General features: G+C 45.3%; 1 protein-coding gene across 9 annotated transcripts in view; it reads left to right on the top strand.

Annotated features, from left to right (window-relative positions):
- The window catches only part of RTKN2 (rhotekin 2), a 219,915-nt gene that overhangs the window by 120,915 nt on the left and 83,707 nt on the right, over window positions 1-15,293 (top strand). The gene's annotated exons all lie outside the window — the stretch shown is intronic.

Below are 15,293 nucleotides of genomic sequence, written 5' to 3'. Positions count from 1 at the left end.
AGCCTGACAGAAAGTTGGTCTCCATGCTTATTCATTTCCTGGCACCATGGGGTCCCATGTGCAGAGGCCTGAGCCCCCCACCTCAGCAGACATGGATGGAGGCAGGGATAGTGAGACGACTCCTCTGCAGGTTCCTGTTGTGCAAATGCCCCTCCCTCCCACCTCCTCATCACGCCCCATTCCTCTGGCAGGTAGCAAACACAGACACAGAAAAAGTCTTCAGTGAGTTTGGGCTGGAAATAAGGATTCATGAGCAGATAAGCAGCTCATTGGCCATAAACATCTGCTGTTCCTTAGGTCCGAGGAAGAATCCCTGGGTGCAGGCGGTGGGTTACCAAACACCAGCAAACTCAGCTTCTTCAGCCAATTGGGCAGGGGTAAGGGAAGGCTGTGGATCTCTGCAGATCTTTCCATCTCTGTAGATGGAAAGAGCAATGTTCATACAAAAGTCAAAATGCATTATCAAAGCTTTCTGCTGAAATGGATGCCTACATGAAATAGTAGAAACAACAGCTGGAGTCATCAGGAAAAAAGTCCTGACATGTTGCCAAAGCTTTATGCTGAAACTACGGTATCTAAAACGTGTGGTGTGAAGGGTTGATCCAGCTTCCTTTGTAGTCAGCACTGATACCACTTGTGACTGCAGCAGGAGCTGGGGCAGGGCTGCCCTTGTGAGAGAGAGAGAAGGCAAATGCAAAGCTCAACCTCTGTAGGTAGGGTCAGTCGTAGGTCCCTGCATTCAGAGGGGTCTGTGCGTTTCCCAAAACAACTGAGAAAATGAAGGCATGGTGCTGCACAAGCAACTGGTTTTGTCTTTTTTTTAATGTGCAGATAAATTGTTCATTTGTATCCTTAGTGGCCAAATTTGTATGCACAAGTCTTTGTTATTGAGTTACAAGTACCGCAAGAACAGTTGCATGGACAAAGCTGGAGCAATGCCCACAGAGAAATCTTTGAAATAACTAACTGCAAAAAGGATCAGTTACAGGGTGAGTTCCCAGTCCTTCTCTCCAAAAGCACGAGCACATCCAGGCGTTTAATATTCACACAAACTGTTAACCACCAGTGGTGCAGCAAAGAACAAACTCCTAACAGAAACCATGCTGCAGTTTGTAACGCTTGTAGTTTTGCCCACGTGTACCAGTTATTGACAAAGGTGCAAGGAGCACATGTGCATGCTATAGGGAGAAGTTATTCAAGATGAAGTACAGTACTGGATCTGCATTCCCTCCACAGTCCAGACACAGGCATTTAATCACATACGTGTGATTTTTTTTTTTTTTTTTTTTTTTGCATTTCCAGGTATAATGATGCAACAGATCTAAGCCTGGGTGATATAATAGATAGGATGAGGAATCAGAAAAAAAAAAGAGTGAAGTTCAGCTCAGTATGAAATGTCCAAAGATTTAAACTTGGTGTGGTTTTTAATAAAGTTAGATGAACAACATATGATTCTTTGTGCTATATTAGTGCTCCAGCGCTTGATGCTTCACGCGATTTTCCAGCAGCTTTCATTTATTGAATTTCCTGCTTAGATTTTTAGTGAAAAGCAAGGAAGATTATGAAACATCCCCTTTTTAATTCTAATTTAATTGCATGCAATTAGCTAAATACATCACTTGCTACAACTTCAGTTAATACATTGTTAAATATTATTTTTACAATAGTGTGCCAAATGACATATTAATAATATTTGGTGTCAGTACTAGATTGCAAAAATATTTGCATACTGCTTATTAGGATGTGATATGATGCATTTCCACATTGGTTGACTATGTAGGTGACTAAGGATTATGAAATAGTTCTCAACCCATATCCTGGGTTTTAAAGCTTCCAGATTTGTTTGTTTATTTTGAAAAAGAATTAAAGTCAAGTTTCTGACACTGTTTTTGTGGCATGTTTTTCTAGAATAAGTGTATTCAGCCTTATTCCTGGTCAGACTATGCTTTCATAGTTATACTTAGCCTGCCCCAGTTCCCTGAAGTTTGGTGTTTTTATTCTTCTCTATTTCTTAGTCTGCCAAGAATGATGAGGAGAAAATTGATCCTGCCTTGGGGATGAGGGACCGGAGTAAATGGACCTCTGTGGGGCCTTTCCAACCCTATTTTTCTTCTGTCCTGCATAGTCTGGAGCTGTCATGCATCCAGCCGACTTGCGGTGGAGTCAAAGCAAACTGGTGTCCACGCCTGGCTGCAGCTTCTGTACTGAGAAAAAGAGCAGTGCAGCTCCAGCCATCACTCGGTGTTTTTGTAACTGTTGTGCTGGTGAGACAGGGAGATGTAGGGCTCCTTCCTGGGTCAGATGTCCTCTTGTTACTGCTGCTGCCCTGAGAGATTTAGTACTGGGTTGATCCCCCAGCCTACAGGCTTCTTGGTCAGCCCTGGGACGCTGGCTGCCTCCTGGCTGGAGGGGGCTGCTGTGGTGCCTGACTGCGTCAAATGCCCTTCGCTGCAGGGCCTGGGACATATGGCATTTGACAGTAATGCACCGTGCTGCAATTGCAGAAAAATTGAAGGTGTTGCCTGATGATGTGCAGCACAGAAAACCAGCGGCAGCTTGTGCCGTGGTGTGCCAGCCAGCAGCATGCTGGAAACAACACGATAACGTGAGAGGGACTTGAAGTGCCAGATTTCATCCTGGGTTCGAACTTTGTCTCTCCTAACCCTAGGGACGGCTCACTCCAGGGCTTTGGTCTGGCCCAAAAGCGATGACAGGAAGCATTTGCAAACTTGAAATGACATTTGGCTTTCCAGGGCCACCCAGTATTTGGGCTTGCCTTTCCAGGGCTACAAGTACTTCCAGGTGTTTGGGGCAGAGCCATATGTAGAAACATCCTTTTCAAGAGCAATAGCGCTCTGCCACTTGTACTGTCTGCAGCATGGAAGCAACAACAAACAGGAAACCTTAGGGATGAAGGTCAGACAGAAATACAGGTTCTAGCGACTAATTGGAAACGTCGAAGATTAGCGATTAATTTAGACAAATAAAAGTGAGGTGTTACTTTAGTCATGGTGCAAAGGTCTGGGCTGATTGGCCTGGAGGCTGGAGCTCCTAGGTGCCCTGAGCAGATACCACAACTGCAGCGCAGCAGTAGCGCTCTGTATTTACGCAATACTCTGACATTCGTGATTTGCTTTGAAAATAGACCCAAGTAGCTGCAACTCAAGAAATGCAGAAGCTCTGCCCCAGAGCCGCCTTCACTCAGCACCTCTGGCAAGAGAGGAGTTTAATCTGGGTTTTCCTGCAGTCCTTGGGCTGGATACTTGTATCTGTACTGGTGGTAACCCCAGGCAGGCAGCAAGACTGCGAAGGCCATTTGACAGCTGCAGCGTGTAATGATGAGCTCACAGAGAAAGAACGATTGCTTTGGCTTTTATTGTGTCCTTCTGGATTTTTGTTCAAAAGCAAAATTCCAGGATGCTGGTGGAGGATTTCTTTATTTCTTTCCTTTCTTTCTCTCTCTCTCTCTCTCTTAGTGTCTTGAGGCAAAAGTGTTTAACAACAGACCTTAATAGAGTGGAAAGTAAGTAACAGCAATGAGCGAGCAGAGAGAGGTGAAGTGAACATGAACTAGTTTCCGCAGCCTTTGACAGCTCATCTGGAGGGAATAATGTGTAATTTATGTAGCATTCCCCACTTCAGATTATCAAGTGGCTAGACTGAAGCTGGGAAACACTCCAGGTCCAAATCAGATACAATAAAAGGGGGTATTTGTAGTCCTTTGTGTATTCCTTTATTGTATTCATTTTTATTAATTTCCTGATACTGAAAGTATTTGGGGTGGGGAAGACAAGGTTTCACATCCCACGCTCTGTCCTCGTGATAGTCACTCGGGGTGCCAGGGTCAGCACATCCGTGGCAGGTCTGCGAGGCTGCGCTGTCGGCTTCAGATGAGATCCCCGTGCGGGGTACTTTGCCTGGCCCTGCCGTGTAATCCGTCACATCCTTGAGCCCACTGCTGATCGGTGAGAAGAAACTGAAGAAAGAAAGTATTTAGGTTTAGTTTACCAGTAGGGAAGGGTCACTTTGAAGTACCACCAAATCAGTTGCTGGTCTACAAGCAAGTCAGTCTGTCTCTTCAGGTCTGACTGACCCTCAGCTGGTTCTGGTTTGTCCCAAAAACTGGGCTACCAGAGGACGGCCGCCTCTTCAGCAGAAAGCATGGCGAGGGCGAAACTGCATTTCCTTTCTCTGCAGTCTCTGCCTGTACGACAGCTCCTCCCCAGCTGTGTGTCTGGCAAACAGCCTGACTTTGTAACCTGGTGGCCATACAGTCCCAGTCTCACCCATAGAGTCAGCATCACTATGGGTGCCTCGTCCTGCCTAGGGAAGGATGAAGGTCAGAGAAGCACTTGGGCAGGGGTGTGGCTTCCCCCAGCTGGCCAGGGCATGCTGGAGACAAGTTCTCACTTTGGGGCAGTTCAAGGAAAGGCAATTAAATCTCAGTAAATTCAGAAAACAGCGTTTTTCTTAAAAAGCCCCAGAAAGATGCTGAGGGGGAGGGTGGTCCAGATGACTGGAGATGCTGAGCCCATCAGCTACTGCCTCTGAGCTGGTCATCCCAGCCCCATCCCTGCTCCCGGCACAGCTCCTCTGTCTAACGGAGACACTTATGTGGGGTGAGACGATGCTCTGTGGCCTGAACGTGCCAGAGGAGCCGGGGTGACCTGCTGAGACACCTGAGGGTCCTGTGCCTGCCTGCGTCCTGCCTGCCCTCCTCACCCTCTGGGAGGGTTCGTGCAGCTGGGTTTCAGCGGGGAGAAGCTGCAGGATGGTTGGCCTGCTCATGTGCCTTCTTCAGAGAGCACATGAATAAGGGCTCTGCTGATGGAGAGCAAACGGGGGCTCAGGGGGACTCTGTGCAGCACTTACAGCTATTGCGAGCTTTTGTGTTGTTTTTCTTGGTAACATTTGTAATTACTTCACTAATTGTGAATGTCCTTTTGTGCATTTGCCTAAAGAGAAATGATCCACAGTAGACTGGGAAATGTCTCCTGTTCTGTAAAAACAAACAAAAAGAACCAACAAAATCCAAATAAACCCCTTAGAGGCAACTACTGCAACTATTCTAGTATAAGGGGTTAGGAGAGCTTTTGTTAGAGGGGGGGAAAAGGAATTTCAGCTTGCAATATATTTTGCCTGTTTTGCTGCTAATGAAGTCGTGTGTTACCCATAACACTTAGGGGCATATTTACAGATTGCAAATAACCTTTTGGGGTAACTATTAAACAAATTTAAATGTGTCCTAATTACATTTATTCACAGCAGCTAAGATTATTGGAAGTAATGTTACTTTTCCATTGGAAATCTTGATAGCAAATTTAACATTTCCATTAGTTTCCAAACACGTATGTCCTTGAAAAAAATGCACCAACAATTCCTCTGAGCCCAATGCTCTCCAACTGCAATCCTTTTACACTATTGCATCCATCTTTTGTAGACAGCATTACTCCAGTTTTATACCAGTGCAGCTAGAAATAGAATTAGGTCTTCTACCTCCAGTCAACATTATTCAGTGTTAATCCTCTTTGGCAGAGGCAGCAGCCAGCTCTCTGCCAGCTGTTGGCAGGTCGCTGCGAAGCACTGGAGTTGATGTCAATTTTAGAAGTTGAAAACGCACAGGGTGTTTAACGGAGAAGTATTATAAATTTCTTTAAAATGAGTGAGCGCACTTAAAATTTAAGGCAGCTGTTACGATGGGCCTTCTGTACTCCCATGAGTATTTGGTAGCTGCTAAGGGAGGAAACTGAAAATGAATCATCTGTTTTTTCCATTCTCATACCAATTTACTGTATTAACATGTCAGTATCTCACTTTGTCTGTAAAATGGACAAATTACTCACCTGGACACTCCGTCACAGAGCAGTGAGGCTTACGTAATATCCCACAATAGTAATGTTGTAATTGTAGCAACCTCCATCTAAAGGGCTGAAAGTGTTCAAAGGAGTAATCGTTATTCTAATTTTAAAAGTGGGGAAAATGAAAGAGAGAACCACGGTGACCTGTCAGAGGGGGTGAGTGGCAGGAACCACGCTTTCCGATGCTCCCCGCTTCTTCCTCAAGGCATCAGGTACAAACTCAAGGCAAGCAGTAGGGACACTGCCGTAAGACAGGAGTCTTGGCGTGCATCTTGAAATACTATGGGTCTGTACGCGGTGTACAGCTTTGGGATATTGGCTTGCCTGTGCGCAGGGGTAGCTCCTGCAGAGCCTTCTCAGGGGGGTTGCAGGTGAGATCAACCATATTCTCCTTGTAGGATTGGGCTGGTTCTGTCTGTTGTAAGAAGAGAAATATCCGTAGTTGTCCCCTCTAGTATTTGATACTAAGAATTTCATAATGCAGTTGCTTATGCACTCTTCCTCGCCCTGTTCTCCTTGTATATAAATCTACATTTTCTCTCCTTTTAAGCAAAAGACTAGTATTTCTTTCCATCCCACACAAACTAAACCTCGAATACCTGCAGTTAGCTTAAACACCACTGACAAACCCTCTATGTTTTGCAAAGAGTTGGAGGCAAGATGATGTAAAGTGACTCATGGTTTATATACAAGTGTATGAAAGCCAAACTAGCCTTTGGATAGCTATGGATAATTCTTTCTGTCCCATAAAAGACTGGTAGTTCATACTGTTTTTCATATTTTAGTTGCTGGGATTTCATACTGATTATGGTATTTATTTAAAATAACAAGCTATGTGAGTCCGTCCAATTCCCAAGAATCCCATTGCCACTGTTCATAACAAGCTACGATTAGTGACAGGATTACATTGTTAATGTCCACAGGTATTCTGAATATTAGACCTGTCTCTTGCGTGCAGTTCTCCCTTCTGGTTACCTGGGAGTTGTCTGCTTGTATTCCTTCACCTCAAATCTTTACCAACCAGAAATTATACACTTTTAAAACAGGCATGCTGTTCTGTTACAGTGAATCAATGGCTTTGCTCTCAGTCCTCTTTTTGTGTGTTATTAAAAATAAAAGTTTTTCTACATACAGCATGAGTGCTGTTGCTGATTAAAAGTTTGCGTTAGATTTTGAATTGAATCTTCAGCACAAGGGTGAAAGTTAAGTTTGCTGACAGCTTGTGGCTCCAGGGTATGTTTCTTTGAAGCTGGAGGTGAGAGAGGAGGACACAGTGATGGGTCTTGGTATCCATCTTGAAAAGGATTGGGTGATGGACTAGAGTTTGGTCTCCATTTGGTCTCCAGAAGACGGAGTCTTGTTTGCTAGTACAAGCTAATGTTGGCTTAGACCATGTTCAGGTGCTCAGTTGAATTTTTGGCCAACTTGTGATGTACATCTACTGTTCCAATTAATCTGTAAGATCCCTAGAATATGACTTAATTTTTCCATTAGCCTGTACTTTCATTAAAAAAACCCTCACATATTTAAATGTGGGGTCCAGCCAAAAGTTACAGCTCCAGTTTCAAATTCTACAAGGAGAAGCTAGCAACAGCCAGGTTTGCTGTGGCTCCTTGAAAATGTAGGACAGCCCTTACAACCACACAATGGTCGCAAATGCTTGTTAAACAGCAAGGACTTGTGGTCCCAGAGATTCGGTACATTAATTCAGGTTAGAAATGCTTTGGGGTTTTAGCTATAAGCTGTGTATATCCTAGCATGGAGTGGTTACCTTTCTCCTGAATGCAGTCTTTAGAAATTGTGCACTGCCCTGTATACACCTGCACAGTGTGGTGTGTGTGGGTGGAAAGGTCCCTCAGTGGAGCCCTGGTTTTGGAGTAGGGTAGCAAGGAGAGTGGCACTCGCCACGCTCATAGTACACTACTGAAAGGACAGGTTCAAGCTGTGTTTGTCAGCAGAATTTACTTCCATGGGAAACTGAACTGCAGATAACCTAAACAGGATGCTTGCAGATTTTAGTCCCTATATCACTGTAAGAAGAACAAGACAGCCTGAGTTAAAGTGGAAAGAAGCCCTCACTCTGAGCCCCGTATTAACATGTTTTTCATTTCTTTCCAAGTTGGCCAAAGTGAAACCAATCTGCCTCAAATTTCATAGTCAAGATTTTGTGCCAAGATTATACATAAGTGGGTCAGCTATTCAGAGATGGTAATTTATGTGAATACGGGATTTGTACTGATTTGTTGTTATCTAAAATGACTAATGTTTCATAAAAACAAATTTCCGCTTGTGGATTGCTCTGAGAGTGGCAAATACCGCATTTGTACCAGCGTGTCACTCTCTGGGGCTGCTCATGGGCGACTGGTCGCTTCAGCCAGGCAGACCTGTCCCCCTCCTTGGGCACTGGTGGCCGAGGTGTGGAAAGGTAGGGCAGTCCTTGAAACGCTCCAGGAAAGAGTGGGAGTTATTTCTGGAGTGAAGGAGGAGCTATGCCAGCTGGATTAAAACATTTTTAGGACATCTAATGTTGTTTGAAAGAAAACCCTAACCTTTTTAACATATATTTGAAACCGTAAAGCCGCCTGAAGTTTTCTCGGGGCAGGAAACAGCTGATTGTCAGGGTTGTATGCATGTTGAACTGGTTAATGTAATAATGATGGGCATAACAGGTACACTGAATTAATCTTTAATGCCTCACCTAGGTGAGAGTTGCCATAGCTTTGGTCATCTTGCACGCCCCCAGCATTGGGCTGGGACATGAGCAGGAGCCTGCCAGGCACAGGACTGCAGGGGAGGTTCCCACCCGTGTGTGGTTCATCCTCTCTCCCTCTCCCTTCCTTCACCCCTGCCTTTCCGCCCTGGCAGCAAAGCCCTTTGCTCCGGGGCAGACTGTGGGGTGAAGGCATGTCCCTGCGGAGGGGACGGGTCCCCTGCAGCCCCTGTTTTAGAGGTACCCTTACCAGCTGGGATGGTCTTCAGTAGACTCCAATACACGGGCTGTGGCAGAGCATCAAGAAGCAGACGGGTGCACACTAAAAGCAAAGGGCTGTTTGGCATGTAGTCATTAGCTGTTGCTGAGTGCATTAGTCCTCTTATGTCTTTCAGAAAGTCATCATTTTATAACAGAAAATTGCTATTTTGTTCCAAGTAGACTTAATTTCTATAATAAGAATAAACCCCCTTAATTAGGGTTAGGAAGAAGCAGAATATCATGCACTTACTAGGAAGCAGTAGCTGCTAAGCTCACAAAAGGGGATGGGATGGAGAAGGGGTGCCAGGGCCGGCTGTGGCATGGTGCAGAGTATAGCCCTGCACCAGGGTGGCTGTGCGGGCGCACCGCGGCCCAAGGGGTTTGTGGCCAGACAGTTGCTGCCCAGTGCTGCTGAGACGGCGTGGGCGGGGAAGAGGTGTGCTTGGCCTTTTCTGGCAGCAATGCTTTCATCTTCATGTGCTGAAATCCCTGTGCCTTACCAGCCTGCCCTGCGCCTCAGCCTTCAGCTGCTGTTCCAGAAAATTCTGCTTTTTGCCAGTGGACTGTGGTGGATATTGTGCAGATTTGGCTCTGTCAGAAAAAGAAATTTTGATCATTCATGTTCCGTTTGTGTGATTTTGGGGTTAGCTCAGCTACTGATCCTACTTTTATTGCTAGCATCCTGTTGCAAGTGACCACTGGTAGCACATGATTTGTCTCCATTCATCATCTCTTGTTAATTAAATGACACTTTCATGTATTTGGTAAAGTCCTCTTAATGTGTAACTCAAGCTGAGGTCAGGTGGAGTGGGCTGTCTCTGGTAACTGCAGAGCGCGTTTAAGTGGAACACACACAACCCCTAAAGGGGATGTGAACCGTGAGGAGAGTGTGAACTGCTCAGGTGCGGTGGGACAGGGACTGAGAACATGCTGCACCAATTCATTATCAGCCATCACCACCTAGTGGCAAAAAGGCTCCGTCTGAATTCATCTGCCAACTTGTATGTCTCTTTCAAGGTTTTTTCTCCTAAAAACCGATTTTTCAGACAGGGTTCACATTTGCAGGGTTGATTCTGGACTCACACCAGTTTTTATGACAATGTGAAATTTCCTTCCTTGCAGGGAACCACTTCTGTTTCATGCAAACTGACATCTGAACTGACTCATACGTGTTGCCTCTTAGAGATCTCGACTACATACATGGATAAAATGGAAGTGTTTTAGCTTTTGCCCGGGAGGTGAACAGACCTTTTACACCACACAGATTCACACGTAATGTAACCCAAATCCTGAAATCCAAGGAGATGGGGATCCATGATGTAGGTTTTCATCTACTTACAACAAAAGGAATAGAAGCTTCTGTCTCTAAAATAAAAAATAATCTGGTTCTTATAAGTCCTTTAATGGTGTACCCTAGAAAACAGGGGGTGGGAATACTGTGCAGGATGGAAGTGGGACGGGCACCTCCATTTCCTTGTTAACAAATGGTTAACAAAACTACGAAGTTACTGAAGCCCACTAAAAGAATAGATGGGAATAGAGACTATATTGCTGCCCTGGTCCCTTCTTTAGCGCATACCGTGTTAATCTGTTTCAACTGCATCAGTTGCGTCTTCCTTTTCATTTTCCCCACCTACACTTCTGGAAACTTAAACTTCTGCCTGTCCCCTGGCAAATGTTCCTCCTGGTTCACTTGGACCCAGGTTTTTGCGTTCTGCCTGTTGCCCTCAGCTGTCCCCCTTGGAGGGGAGTCTACAGGTGAAATGCAGAAAACACCTGGTAGCAACATCTTCTTCAGAAAGAGAAAGACTCTGCAGTATAACTTGTTATCGACAGTTCAGTGCGCTCACCGTGGCAATTAAATTAACTGACAAAGGAGTTACGGCTCCTTCATTACAGTTGTGATTATGCTTTTAATTTCATGATTTGGTAATGGATAAAATGTTTGACACCCTTAAGAGTGCGTTGGCAGAGTGTTTGCTGGCAGACCAGGCTCCCTCTGCCCTTTCTCCAAACTGGTTGGCTCCCAGTGTGGCTGAAATACCTCCTCTGCCTCTGGGGGACTGGAGAAGGGCAGGATGAGCTTGTGTGTGCTCACAAACTGCCCTTTGAGATGGTCCCTCATTACCTTTAAACCCTGTTTTCAAAGCTGCTCTGTGCAATAGAGTTTTTCAACATATCCCCATGCTTCCCCTTACTCCAAATCTTTTGTAGGGTTGGTGGGGAGCCGAAGGATGCTTGGGAAGTGCAAAGCCATGCTGGCAGCCACAGGCATGCCGAGGAGCCAGAGAGTTGTGGCTCTTGGTGCAGAAATGGGTTCAGTTCCTATAAATCCGAATTGCTTCAGCTGCCGTTGCCAGGCTTTGGGTGATGCCTGATCCATCCCTTGTTACCTCAGGTTAATCCACGTGAAGGGCCTCTGCCCGGGGGTGGCCCCAGCGCAGCTTGGCACGAACACCATGGCATACCCTGGCGGCATGCAAAACCAGTGACTTTCACATGCTCCTCTTAAACAGGTGCTTGCACAAAGCTTCAGAGGGTGGGATAATTAAACCGTGTCATTTTTAGGAGGTCACCTCTATGCTCTGGACCTCAGGATGGTTGGTAGGCCAAGCAGTCTGACACAGAAACAATTAAAGGCTCACTGGTGGGCTGGTTTCTTAGTGTAAGCCTCATGGATTTGGCGTGATGCTGGTCCGTGATAAAACATTTCAGTTTTTCTGGCTGTATTTTCTTCCCTGTAAGAAAAAAATTAAAAAAAAAGAATCTCCTGAGCCTACTATTTTCTGCAAGGGGGAAAAAATTCTGAAAAATTGTTTCAGATGAATATGTTCTGTGACATTGAAAGTGATTTTCAGTGGAAGGTGTATATACAATTCATGGGCTAGCATAGTAGTTTTCTTTTGAAAAGTTCGGGTTTGGGTTTATATCCAATAGTGATATATAATCTTAATGAATAGTAAAATCAGAACAAAACCAACCTTCTTTCAGTCATTTTCCTGACCTAGCGTGCACACCTGAGCTGTAGTTTGCACGTATGCATGTTGTTCAAATGACTAACATTCAGCCTTCCCTCTCTTACAAAAAACCTCCAACAGTGCTGACTTGGTGGGAGATCAGAAATCCCTTCGGGAGTGGAGGTCTGTGACGCCTGCCCAAGCTGTACTTCAGCGAAGGGCAATTACTATATATATAATATTCTTGTGAAAATACATCCGAAGCGTAGGACCCTCATTCTCCAGCTGAGGGGTGATGGGCTGCAGATGTCTTCTCAGAAACACACACCTTCGACCTTTCCTTGTTGTTCCACTGTGCGTTTGCAAACAGGCGTGAGAAGCATGAATGATGACAGGTGGGCTTGCCACCCGGGCAGTGTGAAGCCGGCAGAACAAGTGGGATGCTGTGCCAGGAACAAAAGTCTGAGCAGCCGTCTGGTCCAGAGAGGCAGCTGCAGTGGAGAACACCAGAGCACCAACTCTGCACACTTGTAAAAGATGGGGCCTTTTTTATCCCAGCACATCCAGCCCGCGTGCGAGGCTTCGAGTTATCATTCAGGTAGTTGAAGCCAACCGTGCTGTGCTGTAAGGTCAGGATCTCTTGTGCTGCACACAGCTGTATATTTACACAATGCCTTTTGTCTGTACGGCCCAAGTGTGCATTTAATCTGAACACAAGACGGTTGCCTGGCCCTCTGCTCCCCAGACTGGCTTAAAAGTACATGTAGGGGTAATCATGGCTGGAGTAGACAGGTTGAGCTTTGCCGGGGTGTGGGTAAATGCCAATATTGTGCGTGTGCGGTGTAATACACAATGCTTTGTCTCCTCTGCCCACCTGGTGAGGGGCAAGCGAAGCAGCTGTGCTGTGCACAGCTGGATAATCTGCTATCTTACTGCAGCAATTGCCGCTAGCCCGCCAAAGCAAGCATTTTGCAAGTGTCTCTGATGCGATGCAGTGAGTTATTGGCAAACTGAGTCGCAGGAAAGGTGCTTGCTGCATGAGAGAAGCTGTTGAAGGTACTGAGTTGGCAGAAAGAAGAGGGAGGGAGCTTGGGAAGCCAGCAGAAGAATCAGCAAAGTATGTAAAGGAAAGCATTGCTGTGGGAACCGGCTGACAGTCAGCCCGGGATAGAGTCCAGGCAGAGCTGCCGGCGCCTGGCCAGCCGCTGCTGGTCACCGAGCAGAGATGGGAGAGAGCAAGTACCAAACACGCACAGAAATCCCCCCAGCTGCCAAGCCCCCCCCTTAGCACAGTTACCCACTGTAAGCCAATAAACTATGGTTTGAACAAATACCGTGGGTAGAGTTTGGAGAATTTCTTGGAAGCCCTGGTCCTAAAGTCTATTACTTTGAGATCAGTAATTAGGCTTCAAAACATGTGTCTAAAGCGGGATTTAAGGAGTGAATGTGTCAGGCCATATATATTCTGATGTGCTGTAGGTCAAAGCCTCTAAAAAACAGCAGGCAGTAACACGTAACATCCTTTCATTGCTGCCTTACGCTAACTCTGGTTTTCCCTCATCTCACACCAGCACACGGTAAATTCCTCTGATCTGTCACATTTATCTTTGAAAGTGACTTCTCAGGCAAGTGGAGGATCTCTCCTCCTCTTTCTCTCTCTCTCAGTTCAGGAGAGCCTCTTCCTCTTTCATAACATTATCATGAACCCGAAATCTGTTGTATCTATTTTTTCCACCATTTTATGAAAAATTCGAGCCAACTTTTACCTCCCTGCAGTGTGCGATGTTAGGACAGAGACAGCGAGGGGGAAAAGGCTTGTCAAGCCAATGACTGCATTTAACTTACGTTGCTTGTTTCTCCCTCTCCTTGGAGACACGTACAAATGAAAATTCAAGAGACCAGAATAAAAAAAAAAGCATGGCTAGATAGAGGGTGGCATTAGCAACAAAATGGGAAAGGACATTTTGTTCGTGTCACAACAGGATCTATTTTAAGAGCTTGTTGTATGTTTCATGTCATAAAATCACATGCCCACTGCAGAGAGCACTAAAATAGTCCACTCCAACCACTTCAGACAGGATGTATGGAAATAATCAGCATTAGTTTGAGGTAAGAACAAATAGAGGCAACTATCTAGTGACGCAGAATAAAGAGAGAGAAGAGCAGGATTTTGCTCAAGTAGATTTAAAAAGCTAGTGGCATTGGAAGGATTATTAGGGATGATAGAAGTGGTAATTTGTTTGACCTAGTAACTGCTCTACTTGGTGGCCATCCCTTTGAATACGAATATCCCGTTGAATATTTCCAGTAACACTCCTGGAAACAAAACAAATGTGTTCAGATCTCCTCTGGGCTGGAGGAGACTGCTTTTACCGCTGAGGCAGAGGAGGGGTCAGATGCCATCAAGTGCTTTAAGAACACACTCTCTCTTCAACTGGCAGGAGCATCTCAAAATGATTGTGTTTTTTCTACGTACAGCTCTAATTAAAGGTCTAGGTTTCAATTAGTCGCTTGTTTTCCTGGCCTATAACATTACATGTCGGTCAGAACATTTTGTTTTAAGCAGAAAGGTCACCTGTAAAGGCCCAGCCAGTATAGATACTGCTCTGAGTTGTTTTTAGTTATAGATGAGGTGTGATTTTAAAAATGTATATAGGAACGAGGCATCCAGGTCCTACTGAATTCACTTTGATGTAAGCATAAAACCCACCTACATGTCTTCAAAGCGTCTTGAAGGGCAAAATGTAACTGTGCTTCAAATTCATTTTCAAAGATGACTGGTCAAATTTTCAGAACACTTTCAGATTTTAGGTTTAAAAATATTTTAAAATTGACGTTTTCGGATTCCAGTGTTATCTCCTCCCAAAGTCCCCTCAAGCTAACACCAGTTGCGTTCAGCCTAGTGCATGTACAGATCCTTCTCAAGTGTTCCACCTCTGTTAACGGGACATGAAGTGTAGACGTGGTAACACACATCCAGCAGTCAAGTTCTGCTGATGACCAGACATTAACTTTAAAAATGAGCTAGTAAGTTGTGTAAACATGATTGGGAAGCAGCCTTTTTTCCTGATTAACATTATTCAGGCTCTCAGGTGTCAGAGGGACCTCATCTCCTTGTCCAGCCTTCTACAGCACCTCTCCCATGGGTTATCATCTTGACAGGAACCTGGTTCCCCCCCATGGGAAAATTTCTCTTTCCAAGTATAACCAGGGAGATACCTGATGAAATGATGACTCAGCAACTGGCAATGTGTGAGGTAGACTTTATCACCTACATTCCCCAGGAGCCCCTCTGCCCTCAATTTCCTTTGCCTGAGCCTTCCCTCTATGCCCCCCGCCTCTGCTTTGGGCAGGTTATCTGACCATGTGGGTTAGCTCAGGAATAATTTTCAAGCATCGTTACAGTAGGAGAGGGGCAGGTGACATGAAGTGCAAGCTATGTGGGCAAGATGCTGTTAGCTGTCTTTCAGGTTAATTTGTAATGCTTTGAAAGGTGACAGCCCAACT

This window comes from Aptenodytes patagonicus, chromosome 5 (assembly GCF_965638725.1).
Source record: "Aptenodytes patagonicus chromosome 5, bAptPat1.pri.cur, whole genome shotgun sequence".
Lineage (NCBI taxonomy): Eukaryota > Metazoa > Chordata > Aves > Sphenisciformes > Spheniscidae > Aptenodytes > Aptenodytes patagonicus.
The sequence above is the reverse complement of the archived record's forward strand: the minus strand, read 5'-3'. Positions and strand labels throughout refer to the sequence as shown.